This window comes from Loxodonta africana, chromosome 18 (genome assembly GCF_030014295.1).
Source record: "Loxodonta africana isolate mLoxAfr1 chromosome 18, mLoxAfr1.hap2, whole genome shotgun sequence".
NCBI lineage: Eukaryota > Metazoa > Chordata > Mammalia > Proboscidea > Elephantidae > Loxodonta > Loxodonta africana.
Window position 1 is genome coordinate 33,241,152 of NC_087359.1, and position 13,410 is coordinate 33,254,561.

General features: G+C 52.5%; 2 non-coding genes across 2 annotated transcripts; both read right to left on the reverse strand.

The window, feature by feature from the left end:
• Positions 1 to 2,271: 2,271 nt before the first annotated feature.
• On the reverse strand, positions 2,272 to 2,462 carry LOC135228177 (U2 spliceosomal RNA). Its single transcript, XR_010318507.1, has one exon. It is a non-coding gene; the product is annotated as a U2 spliceosomal RNA (small nuclear RNA).
• A 6,416-nt stretch (positions 2,463 to 8,878) lies between these two features.
• LOC135228190 (U2 spliceosomal RNA) lies at positions 8,879 to 9,067 on the reverse strand. Its single transcript, XR_010318520.1, has one exon. It is a non-coding gene; the product is annotated as a U2 spliceosomal RNA (small nuclear RNA).
• Positions 9,068 to 13,410: the final 4,343 nt, after the last annotated feature.

Sequence of the window (13,410 nt, forward strand, 5' to 3'; positions counted from 1 at the left end):
ATTTTGAAAACTGTTGCAATGAGCAAGTTTAGCTCCTGTGTGGTCTTATGCCTTCACTGGATTCTCTGGGTGGTGCAAATGCTTAACTGCTTGCTGCTAGCGGGAACCTGGAGGTTCACGCCCACCCAGAGGCAGCTTTCATAACAATAAACAGCCTAGGCAACCCTACGGGGGGTGGGGGGGAGGGGCAGCTCTGACTCCAGGGCACCTAACAACTACAATAGGCAGAAGAGCTGGCGAAGGGGCGGGTGTTCAAGGCAAAAGAAAGCGCCTGAGCAAAGTCAGGGAAGGGAGAAGAAAAAGCAGGGTGTGTTTGCAAGGCGGGATTCCCCCGGGCGGTGCAAAGCACTCGACGACGGCTAACCTAAAGGTTGGAAGTCGGAGTCCACCCAGAGGCACCTCGGAAGAAAGGCCTGGCGGTGGTCCGCCTCCAAAGGGTGAGTCATCGAAACGCCCGTGGAGCACAGTTCTACTCGGACACAGGTGGGGTTGTCATGGGGCTGGGATCGATTCAACGGCAACAACTGGTTGGCTGGTATATATACCTAGGAGGGGGAGCGCTGGGTCATACGGTGACTCCATGTTTGTTTGAGTGTCTGAGGAACCGCCGGGCTTCTCCAAAGCAACTGGAACGAACGTGGTGGTACGCTCCCCCCAGCAACGGACGAGGGTTGCACTTTCTGTGCATTCTCATCAAAACGCGCCCTACCTCTTTGTTTTACGCCTTCGTCGCTGGAGTCTAGGGTTTACAGCATCCGTCTCTAACTTATCTCCAGCATTAAAAGCAAAAAACCAAACCCACTGCCCTCGACTCGATTCCGACTCACAGCGGCCCTATAGGACAGAGTAGAACCGCCCCACAGAGTTTCCAAGGAGCTCCTGGCGGATTCCAACCGCCGACCTTTTGGTCAGCAGCCATAGCACTTACCCACTACGCCACCGGGGTTTCCAGCATTACCACCAACTAATACCATCCGACTTGATTAAAAAAACGAAGACAAAACCCAAACCAAACCCGCTGCCATCGAGTCGATTCCAACCCACAGCGACCCTACGGGACAGAGCAGAACCGCCCCGTAGAGTTGCCAAGGAGGGCCCGGCGGATGGGAACTGCCGAGCTCTTGGTGAACAGCCGCAGTGCTTAACCACTAGGCCCCCAGGGTTTCCACTTGGTATATAGAGTGCCAGTGTAACCGTTATACCACTGGAGGTACTCGCACGCTCCCCCCTCTGGTCCTTCGCGCTCTCTATCACTCATACATCTCGTTACACGTATGCACGCGCAATACAAAAGTGTGCCTGTTGTACGTTGTTGTTGCTCTTAGGTGCCATCCGGTCGGTTCCGACTCATAGCGACCCTACGTACGGCGCCATCCCCCCAATCGTCGTTGTGCTTAAGCCACTGTGTCGATCCACCTCACTGAGGGTCTTCCCTCTTTTTCGCTGACCCTCTCTACTTTACCAAGCATGGCGCCCTTCTCCAGGGACTGATCCCTCCTGACGACGCGTCCGAAGTATGTGTGTGGGCGCCGTCCTTGCTTCCAGGAGCATGCTGGTTGTACTTCTTCCAAGACAGGTGCGTTGGTTCTTTTGGCAGTCCACGGTAGTAGTATCGCCAGTATTCTTCTCCGACACGAAGATCCCAAGGCGTCAATTCTCCTTTCGGTCTTCTTTATTCGTCGTCCAGCTTTCGCATGCGTAGGAGGCGATTGCAAAGACCACGGCTTGGGTCAGGCGCACCTCAGTCTCCAAGGCGACGCCTTGGCTTTTCAGCACTTTAAAGAGGCCTTTTGCAGCACATTCGCCCAACGCAAGGCGTCTTTTGACTTCCTGACTGCTGCCTCCGTGGGTGTTGAGCCTGTTGTATAAGGTGTGCGACGTATGTATTCCAGCTGACGAATAGGCCGTACCCGGGTTGATGTGCAGGGCCAGCCCTGAGCCCCGGTGGCAGCGTCCACTTGATGTCCCTGTGCACACGTGGTCAGAGCCCACTAGGGCCAGAGGAGGCGGCGCTTCCCAAAGCGGTGAAACACCGAATTTTCTGCAGCGCGGTGGGTGGACCCCAGGGGGGGCCTGAGCGGCAAACCCGCCCGGTAGGCTTGTTCAGAGGTGTGGCAGACGTGAGGACCCGAGCTGCTGTCTCGCCGGCGAAGAGGAGACATTACTCCGTAAGGCGCCCCGGCTAGAAGACGCGGGCGCCGGATAAACGCAAAAGACAAGGAGAAGCGCGCCATTTCTGCTGCTGTTAGACCGCCGGTTGTGGTCCCCGCAGGGGGGTGCACCGTTCCTGGAGGTACTGCAATACCAGGTCGATGCGTGGAGTGGACGGAGCAAGCTCCTATTCCAACTCCCAGCTCCAAAAATCCATTTAATATATTGTCCTCGGATAGAGGACGTATCAGATATTAAACTGATAAGAACAGATACTACACTTGATCTTAGCCAAAAGGCCGAGAAGCGATGCCGGGCTCCGCCCCCCTCGCCGGGGCACTGCTCCCCTCACACATCTTCAGCTCACGGTGAGCACACACAGCCTCAACCCAGGACTCACCCGCTCTCCTACTTTTGCCACCGTTCTGCTGTCAGAACCTCAGCGAATACGTGGCTTGGCAGGTTGATACTTATTGGGGCCTTTTGCACCTTTTAACTTTTCAGCTCCCCTAGCTTCCGGGCGAAACAGACATTTCTCATTTGCATGAACCGCCCACACGGGCCTTCTCCGGCTCGGCGGGACCGCCCCCTCGCCTTGGAACCCAAACCCAAACCCAAACCCAGCCGCACGTAAATCAACAGAGAGGATGGGGTGGGACAGCTCCTTCAGCCGCGTCGCCCTGGGAAAAAGGAGGAAAAACCCAGGACGAGCAAGACGCAAACCGCTCTATGAGGTTTTTCTTTCAAATCCTTAAACGCACAGCTACGCTGAAAGGGTTTCCCAGTGTCCTCCTAACCGTATACCACCTCCACACACGTATGTATATAGACATATACGGATAAGTGTACACACACGTATCTCGATTTCACCTTCTCTCTCTCCCTCCCTCTCTTTTATGATGATGAGGATTTATTTACCATTAATTTTCTTCTTTTCTTCTTGGTGGGCGTCGCCAGAGTACAGTCCCCCGGGCAATGCAGGCGATGACAGGTTCACCGGGTGGACCGGCGACTCCTGGGTACGGGGCCCTCCGTGGGGAGGACACAGCTTCGCGGTAAATCCAGTCCTCTCCTGCGAGGGGAGGAGCATTCCAGGCACAAGGAGCCACCAGTTCAGACGCCCTAAGGAGGTTCCCGAGGAAGAGCGTGGGAGGCCGGGGTGGCTGAGGCTGACCTGCCCGCTACAAATTGGGAGTTTTCCCACTACCCCGGGTCGGGATGCCAAGCGGTAAGCTCCGGGGGCCCCAGGGGCTCCCTCTCACTTCCGGCCTGCTAGCTCCCACTACTCCCTCAGGTTTGGTAATTTGCTACAACGACTCACAGAACTCGGGAAAGCGCTCTGCTTAGGATTACAGTTTTATTACAGCAAAAAGGATACAAACGAAGAGACGCAGAGCCTGAGGCCTGGGAGCGTTCCCAACGCGGAGCTTCCACGTGCCAAAAAGGGATGCGCTACCCTCGCCCCTGCATGGATGCCTTTCACCAACCGGGAAGCCCGGGGAGCTTCCGAGTCCAGAGCCTTTATCGAAGCCTCATTAAGCAGGCAGGATTGATTGAATCGTGCCTCCCCACCCCCCCACCCCACCCCCCGCCCCGCGCCCTGCAGTCAACTGAGTCCTTCTGGCCTGGCCAACCCCCACCAAAGAGGCACCTCATTAGGTGGTGTGGTCTGGAGCCCTCATCCAAGACACTTCACTCACTGGGGCACGGTCCCAACGTTTTAGAGGCTATCATCTCTCAGGGACCAAGGATAAAGACCAAATGCTTTGGGCAAAGTTAAAGCCTCCGCCCCACAGAGACTTAGAGGGACATGCCAACCAAACGCAACAAGTGATCCCGGACTGGCTCCTGGGCCAGGAAAACAAATGGCAGTAAGGGGCTCTGTTGAGATGATTGGCGAAATCTGAACACGGGCCGTAGATTATAGTATGGGGGTCAAGGTTAAGGAGCTGAGATCAGGCCAGGGTGTTGGAAGGATCATCTGCGCGGGTGTTGCCATCACCGGGAATCGCGACAGGAGTAAGTCGGCGAGAGACAGTGAGCCGGCAGCTAAAATCCCCAAGGAATGAGCGGGTGCGCAGTAGGACGGGAGACCCGCGGCTGGACCGATGGCGGGAAGGAGGTGAGGGAGTGGGTGGTATGCCACTCGAAGCTGAACTCCAGGCTGGGGTCGGGGGCAGTCAGGGAAGATGGACGTTGAGGACCACCGCAGAGAGAAAGAGAACACCCACCGCGCCCCCGTCCCTCCTAGCATTGCTGTCATACATCTCACTTATCCATAAGCTATAATCATCCAGTAGAGCGTTGCCACTATTATTATTTTAAATAAATGGTTATGCGAGATCGGTTAAGCACAAGAAAAAATAGAATATTCGGTTTTACCCTCATGTTATTTCTTCTCGAACGCTCTTCCTTTCTTTCTGTCCATCCGAGTCTCGGATCTATGTAATTTTCCTTCTCCCTGAAGAACTCCTTTTAGCATTTCTTGCAGGGCGGGTCTAGTGCCAACAATTCCCGCAAGTTGTGTTTGACTGGGAAAGTCTTTAAATCCTGGGGCACAGAATTCTAGGTTGCTGTCTTTCCTTTCAAGACTTTAAATATGTCGCTCCACTCTCTCCTCGCTTGCACGGTTTATGAAGAGAAGTCTGATGTAACTCTTACCCTTGTTCCTTTATAGCTAAGGTGGCTTTTCGTTTGTTTGTTTGTGTTTTGGCTTCTTTCAAGATTTTACCTTCAATTTTCTGCAGTTTGAATGGAATATGATGTGCCTAGGTTTAGGCTTTCGATTGGTTTTGTTCTGGTTTTGTTTCTCCTGCTCGGTGTTCTCTCAGCCCCCTATGCTTTGGTCCCTACGGACAGTTCTGGACAGGTATCAGCCATTATTACGTTATTACATTACGTGACATTCCATTACGTATCTCTTCTGTTCCGTTCTCTCTTTCTTCTCCTTCCGGTCTTTCCATGGCTCGTTTGTTACATCACTTGTGGTTGTCCCACGGTTCCTGGATGCTCCTCCTTTTCCTCAGTCTTTTCTTCTGCTTACTTTTCCGTTTGGGGGAGTTTCTATTGACATGTCTCCACGCTCACTGATTCTTTCCTCAGCCATGTCCGGTCTACGGATGAACATTCTTCATCCCTGTTACAAGGTTTTGTTTCGTCTTTCTTTCTAGATTTTCTTTTGATACTTAAGAGTTTCGGCCTCTCTGCTGACATTGCCATTAGAGCGTAGTAATCATAGTTATTATAAATCTCGATCTGATATTGCCCAAATCTGCAATATCGGACTCTGTTTCTGATGCCTGCCCTGTCTCTTTGGACTGTTTTGTTTTGTTTTTCCCTCGCAATCTTTTGTTGAAAGCCGGCCATCACGTACCAGGTCAAAGGAACTGATGTTCTCTCAAGCTGTAATCCCTGGCAAAGCCCCGATGTTAGGCCCAGAGGCAGCGGTGATTCTTTGTATTGGCGTGTGTGCCTCTCCGGTTTTCTGGACGATAATTTGCCCCGCGAACTCTATTCCCTGATGGGTGTAAAACGAGTCGTTGATGTCCACTTTTTCAGTTTTTTCTTGTGGTGAGGACAGGACTGGTGGTTCAGAGCCGTTGACATGCCGGACCCGAAACCAGGATTCGGTCCGAAGTTACTTTAACTTTTAAGATCAATGTAATGCACTACGTTAACAGACTAAAAAGGAAGAAATTACCTCAAAGTTGTTATTGCTGTCGTTAGGTGACATCCAGTCGATTTCGACTCATAACCGACCCCATGTGACAGAGAACTGCCCCATAGGCTTTCCTAGGCTATCATCTTTATGAGAGCGGTTTGCCAGGTCGTTCTCCCAAGGAGCTGCTGGGCGGGTTCGAACTGCCAACCTTGTGGTTAGCAGCCCAAGCACCTAAGTGTTGTGCCACCGGGGCTCCTTGCTCATCTCGAGGGGTATAGAAAAAGCATTTGACGAAATTCAACACCAATTCATGATTTAAAAAACAACCAAGTTTGGAGTAAAATGGAACGTCTACCCGATAACGGGCAGCTAAGAAAATCTAGAGTTGACATACCTCATGGTGAAAGACTGAATATCTTTCCTGTACGATCAACAACAAGGCAAGAAAGTCAGGTTTGCACCAGGTCTACTCAACATTGGACTAGGGAACCAGGGCGACAAGGCAGTAGAAGAAGGAGGTGAAGGAGGAGTAGGAGGAAGAAGAGGATAAGGAGAAGGAGAGGACGGAGGAGGAGGAGGAGGAGAAGACGGAAAGGAGAAAGTGAAGAGGAAGGAGAAGGAGAAAAGACATACAGGGGATTGGAAAAAGCAGCAGTAAACCTCACAATACCCTCAAGGAAAATAACTTCACAAGACAAACATGTGCAAAACTTTTACAACCGCCTTGTACGAATACACCACGTTTCGTTTTTTCCCGTTCGTCCGTTGACGGATGTGTTGGCTGTTTCCGCCTTTGGGCTATTTTGAAACTGTTGCAATGAGCAAGTTAGCTCCTGTGTGGTCTTATGCCTTCACTGGATTCTCTGGGTGGTGCAAATGCTTAACTGCTTGCTGCTAGCGGGAACCTGGAGGTTCACGCCCACCCAGAGGCAGCTTTCATAACAATAAACAGCCTAGGCAACCCTACGGGGGGTGGGGGGGAGGGGCAGCTCTGACTCCAGGGCACCTAACAACTACAATAGGCAGAAGAGCTGGCGAAGGGGCGGGTGTTCAAGGCAAAAGAAAGCGCCTGAGCAAAGTCAGGGAAGGGAGAAGAAAAAGCAGGGTGTGTTTGCAAGGCGGGATTCCCCCGGGCGGTGCAAAGCACTCGACGACGGCTAACCTAAAGGTTGGAAGTCGGAGTCCACCCAGAGGCACCTCGGAAGAAAGGCCTGGCGGTGGTCCGCCTCCAAAGGGTGAGTCATCGAAACGCCCGTGGAGCACAGTTCTACTCGGACACAGGTGGGGTTGTCATGGGGCTGGGATCGATTCAACGGCAACAACTGGTTGGCTGGTATATATACCTAGGAGGGGGAGCGCTGGGTCATACGGTGACTCCATGTTTGTTTGAGTGTCTGAGGAACCGCCGGGCTTCTCCAAAGCAACTGGAACGAACGTGGTGGTACGCTCCCCCCAGCAACGGACGAGGGTTGCACTTTCTGTGCATTCTCATCAAAACGCGCCCTACCTCTTTGTTTTACGCCTTCGTCGCTGGAGTCTAGGGTTTACAGCATCCGTCTCTAACTTATCTCCAGCATTAAAAGCAAAAAACCAACCCACTGCCCTCGACTCGATTCCGACTCACAGCGGCCCTATAGGACAGAGTAGAACCGCCCCACAGAGTTTCCAAGGAGCTCCTGGCGGATTCCAACCGCCGACCTTTTGGTCAGCAGCCATAGCACTTACCCACTACGCCACCGGGGTTTCCAGCATTACCACCAACTAATACCATCCGACTTGATTAAAAAAACGAAGACAAAACCCAAACCAAACCCGCTGCCATCGAGTCGATTCCAACCCACAGCGACCCTACGGGACAGAGCAGAACCGCCCCGTAGAGTTGCCAAGGAGGGCCCGGCGGATGGGAACTGCCGAGCTCTTGGTGAACAGCCGCAGTGCTTAACCACTAGGCCCCCAGGGTTTCCACTTGGTATATAGAGTGCCAGTGTAACCGTTATACCACTGGAGGTACTCGCACGCTCCCCCCTCTGGTCCTTCGCGCTCTCTATCACTCATACATCTCGTTACACGTATGCACGCGCAATACAAAAGTGTGCCTGTTGTACGTTGTTGTTGCTCTTAGGTGCCATCCGGTCGGTTCCGACTCATAGCGACCCTACGTACGGCGCCATCCCCCCAATCGTCGTTGTGCTTAAGCCACTGTGTCGATCCACCTCACTGAGGGTCTTCCCTCTTTTTCGCTGACCCTCTCTACTTTACCCAAGCATGGCGCCCTTCTCCAGGGACTGATCCCTCCTGACGACGCGTCCGAAGTATGTGTGTGGGCGCCGTCCTTGCTTCCAGGAGCATGCTGGTTGTACTTCTTCCAAGACAGGTGCGTTGGTTCTTTTGGCAGTCCACGGTAGTAGTATCGCCAGTATTCTTCTCCGACACGAAGATCCCAAGGCGTCAATTCTCCTTTCGGTCTTCTTTATTCGTCGTCCAGCTTTCGCATGCGTAGGAGGCGATTGCAAAGACCACGGCTTGGGTCAGGCGCACCTCAGTCTCCAAGGCGACGCCTTGGCTTTTCAGCACTTTAAAGAGGCCTTTTGCAGCACATTCGCCCAACGCAAGGCGTCTTTTGCATCCTGACTGCTGCCTCCGTGGGTGTTGAGCCTGTTGTATAAGGTGTGCGACGTATGTATTCCAGCTGACGAATAGGCCGTACCCGGGTTGATGTGCAGGGCCAGCCCTGAGCCCCGGTGGCAGCGTCCACTTGATGTCCCTGTGCACACGTGGTCAGAGCCCACTAGGGCCAGAGGAGGCGGCGCTTCCCAAAGCGGTGAAACACCGAATTTTCTGCAGCGCGGTGGGTGGACCCCAGGGGGGGCCTGAGCGGCAAACCCTCCCGGTAGGCTTTTCAGAGGTGTGGCAGACGTGAGGACCCGAGCTGCTGTCTCGCCGGCGAAGAGGAGACATTACTCCGTAAGGCGCCCCGGCTAGAAGACGCGGGCGCCGGATAAACGCAAAGACAAGGAGAAGCGCGCCATTTCTGCTGCTGTTAGACCGCCGGTTGTGGTCCCCGCAGGGGGGTGCACCGTTCCTGGAGGTACTGCAATACCAGGTCGATGCGTGGAGTGGACGGAGCAAGCTCCTATTCCAACTCCCAGCTCCAAAATCCATTAATATATTGTCCTCGGATAGAGGACGTATCAGATATTAAACTGATAAGAACAGATACTACACTTGATCTTAGCCAAAAGGCCGAGAAGCGATGCCGGGCTCCGCCCCCCTCGCCGGGGCACTGCTCCCCTCACACATCTTCAGCTCACGGTGAGCACACACAGCCTCACCCAGGACTCACCCGCTCTCCTACTTTTGCCACCGTTCTGCTGTCAGAACCTCAGCGAATACGTGGCTTGGCAGGTTGATACTTATTGGGGCCTTTTGCACCTTTAACTTTTCAGCTCCCCTAGCTTCCGGGCGAAACAGACATTTCTCATTGCATGAACCGCCCACACGGGCCTTCTCCGGCTCGGCGGGACCGCCCCCTCGCCTTGGAACCCAACCCAAACCCAACCCCAGCCGCACGTAAATCAACAGAGAGGATGGGGTGGGACAGCTCCTTCAGCCGCGTCGCCCTGGGAAAAAGGAGGAAAAACCCAGGACGAGCAGACGCAAACCGCTCTATGAGGTTTTTCTTTCAAATCCTTACACGCACAGCTACGCTGAAAGGGTTTCCCAGTGTCCTCCTAACCGTATACCACCTCCACACACGTATGTATATAGACATATACGGATAAGTGTACACACACGTATCTCGATTTCACCTTCTCTCTCTCCCTCCCTCTCTTTATGATGATGAGGATTTATTTACCATTAATTTTCTTCTTTTCTTCTTGGTGGGCGTCGCCAGAGTACAGTCCCCCGGGCAATGCAGGCGATGACAGGTTCACCGGGTGGACCGGCGACTCCTGGGTACGGGGCCCTCCGTGGGGAGGACACAGCTTCGCGGTAAATCCAGTCCTCTCCTGCGAGGGGAGGAGCATTCCAGGCACAAGGAGCCACCAGTTCAGACGCCCTAAGGAGGTTCCCGAGGAAGAGCGTGGGAGGCCGGGGTGGCTGAGGCTGACCTGCCCGCTACAAATTGGGAGTTTTCCCACTACCCCGGGTCGGGATGCCAAGCGGTAAGCTCCGGGGGCCCCAGGGGCTCCCTCTCACTTCCGGCCTGCTAGCTCCCACTACTCCCTCAGGTTTGGTAATTTGCTACAACGACTCACAGAACTCGGGAAAGCGCTCAGCTTAGGATTACAGTTTTATTACAGCAAAAAGGATACAAACGAAGAGACGCAGAGCCTGAGGCCTGGGAGCGTTCCCAACGCGGAGCTTCCACGTGCCAAAAAGGGATGCGCTACCCTCGCCCCTGCATGGATGCCTTTCACCAACCGGGAAGCCCGGGGAGCTTCCGAGTCCAGAGCCTTTATCGAAGCCTCATTAAGCAGGCAGGATTGATTGAATCGTGCCTCCCCCACCCCCCCACCCCACCCCCCGCCCCGCGCCCTGCAGTCAACTGAGTCCTTCTGGCCTGGCCAACCCCCACCAAGAGGCACCTCATTAGGTGGTGTGGTCTGGAGCCCTCATCCAAGACACTTCACTCACTGGGGCACGGTCCCAACGTTTTAGAGGCTATCATCTCTCAGGGACCAAGGATAAAGACCAAATGCTTTGGGCAAAGTTAAAGCCTCCGCCCCACAGAGACTTAGAGGGACATGCCAACCAAACGCAACAAGTGATCCCGGACTGGCTCCTGGGCCAGGAAACAAATGGCAGTAAGGGGCTCTGTTGAGATGATTGGCGAAATCTGAACACGGGCCGTAGATTATAGTATGGGGGTCAAGGTTAAGGAGCTGAGATCAGGCCAGGGTGTTGGAAGGATCATCTGCGCGGGTGTTGCCATCACCGGGAATCGCGACAGGAGTAAGTCGGCGAGAGACAGTGAGCCGGCAGCTAAAATCCCCAAGGAATGAGCGGGGTGCGCAGTAGGACGGGAGACCCGCGGCTGGACCGATGGCGGGAAGGAGGTGAGGGAGTGGGTGGTATGCCACTCGAAGCTGAACTCCAGGCTGGGGTCGGGGGCAGTCAGGGAAGATGGACGTTGAGGACCACCGCAGAGAGAAAGAGAACACCCACCGCGCCCCCGTCCCTCCTAGCATTGCTGTCATACATCTCACTTATCCATAAGCTATAATCATCCAGTAGAGCGTTGCCACTATTATTATTTAAATAAATGGTTATGCGAGATCGGTTAAGCACAAGAAAAAATAGAATATTCGGTTTACCCTCATGTTATTTCTTCTCGAACGCTCTTCCTTTCTTTCTGTCCATCGAGTCTCGGATCTATGTAATTTTCCTTCTCCCTGAAGAACTCCTTTTAGCATTTCTTGCAGGGCGGGTCTAGTGCCAACAATTCCCGCAAGTTGTGTTTGACTGGGAAAGTCTTAAATCCTGGGGCACAGAATTCTAGGTTGCTGTCTTTCCTTTCAAGACTTTAAATATGTCGCTCCACTCTCTCCTCGCTTGCACGGTTTATGAAGAGAAGTCTGATGTAACTCTTACCCTTGTTCCTTTATAGCTAAGGTGGCTTTTCGATTGTTTGATTGTGTTTGGCTTCTTTCAAGATTTTACCTTCAATTTTCTGCAGTTTGAATGGAATATGATGTGCCTAGGTTTAGGCTTTCGATTGGTTTTGTTCTGGTTTTGTTTCTCCTGCTCGGTGTTCTCTCAGCCCCCTATGCTTTGGTCCCTACGGACAGTTCTCGGACAGGTATCAGCCATTAATACGTTATTACATTACGTGACATTCCATTACGTATCTCTTCTGTGCCGTTCTCTCTTTCTTCTCCTTCCGGTCTTTCCATGGCTCGTTTGTTACATCACTTGTGGTTGTCCCACGGTTCCTGGATGCTCCTCTTTTTCCTCAGTCTTTTCTTCTGCTTACTTTTCCGTTTGGGGGAGTTTCTATTGACATGTCTCCACGCTCACTGATTCTTTCCTCAGCCATGTCCGGTCTACGGATGAACATTCTTCATCCCTGTTACAAGGTTTTGTTTCGTCTTTCTTTCTAGATTTTCTTTTGATACTTAAGAGTTTCGGCCTCTCTGCTGACATTCCATTAGAGCGTAGTATCATAGTATTATAAATCGCACCTGATATTGCCCAAATCTGCAATATCGGACTCTGTTTCTGATGCCTGCCCTGTCTCTTTGGACTGTTTTGTTTTGTTTTTCCCTCGCAATCTTTTGTTGAAAGCCGGCCATCACGTACCAGGTCAAGGAACTGATGTTCTCTCAAGCTGTAATCCCTGGCAAAGCCCCGATGTTAGGCCCAGAGGCAGCGGTGATTCATTGTATTGGCGTGTGTGCCTCTCCGGTTTCTGGACGACATTTGCCCCGCGAACTCTATTCCCTGAAGGGTGTAAAACGAGTCGTTGATGTCCACTTTTCAGTTTTTTCTTGTGGTGAGGACAGGACTGGTGGTTCAGAGCCGTTGACATGCCGGACCCGAAACCAGGATTCGGTCCGAAGTTACTTTAACTTTAAGATCAATGTAATGCACTACGTTAACAGACTAAAAGGAAGAATTACCTCAAAGTTGTTATGCTGTCGTTAGGTGACATCCAGTCGATTTCGACTCATAACCGACCCCATGTGACAGAGAACTGCCCCATAGGCTTTCCTAGGCTATCATCTTTATGAGAGCGGTTTGCCAGGTCGTTCTCCCAAGGAGCTGCTGGGCGGGTTCGAACTGCCAACCTTGTGGTTAGCAGCCCAAGCACCTAAGTGTTGTGCCACCGGGGCTCCTGCTCATCACGAGGGGTATAGAAAAAGCATTTGACGCAATTCAACACCAATTCATGATTAAAAAACAACCAAGTTTGGAGTAAAATGGAACGTCTACCCGATAACGGGCAGCTAAGAAATCTAGAGTTGACATACCTCATGGTGAAAGACTGAATATCTTCCTGTACGATCAACAACAAGGCAAGAAAGTCAGGTTTGCACCAGGTCTACTCAACATTGGACTAGGGAACCAGGGCGACAAGGCAGTAGAAGAAGGAGGTGAAGGAGGAGTAGGAGGAAGAAGAGGATAAGGAGAAGGAGAGGAAGGAGGAGGAGGAGGAGGAGAAGAAGGAAAAGGAGAAAGTGAAGAGGAAGGAGAAGGGAGAAAAGACATACAGGGGATTGGAAAAAGCAGCAGTAAACCTCACAATACCCTCAAGGAAAATAACTTCACAAGAAAAACATGTGCAAAACTTTTACAACCGCCTTGTACGAATACACCACGTTTCGTTTTTCCCGTTCGTCCGTTGACGGATGTGTTGGCTGTTTCCGCCTTTGGGCTATTTTGAAAACTGTTGCAATGAGCGAGTTTAGCTCCTGTGTGGTCTTATGCCTTCACTGGATTCTCTGGGTGGTGCAAATGCTTAACTGCTTGCTGCTAGCGGGAACCTGGAGGTTCACGCCCACCCAGAGGCAGCTTTCATAACAATAAACAGCCTAGGCAACCCTACGGGGGGTGGGGGGGAGGGGCAGCTCTGACTCCAATACTATCTCTCTATG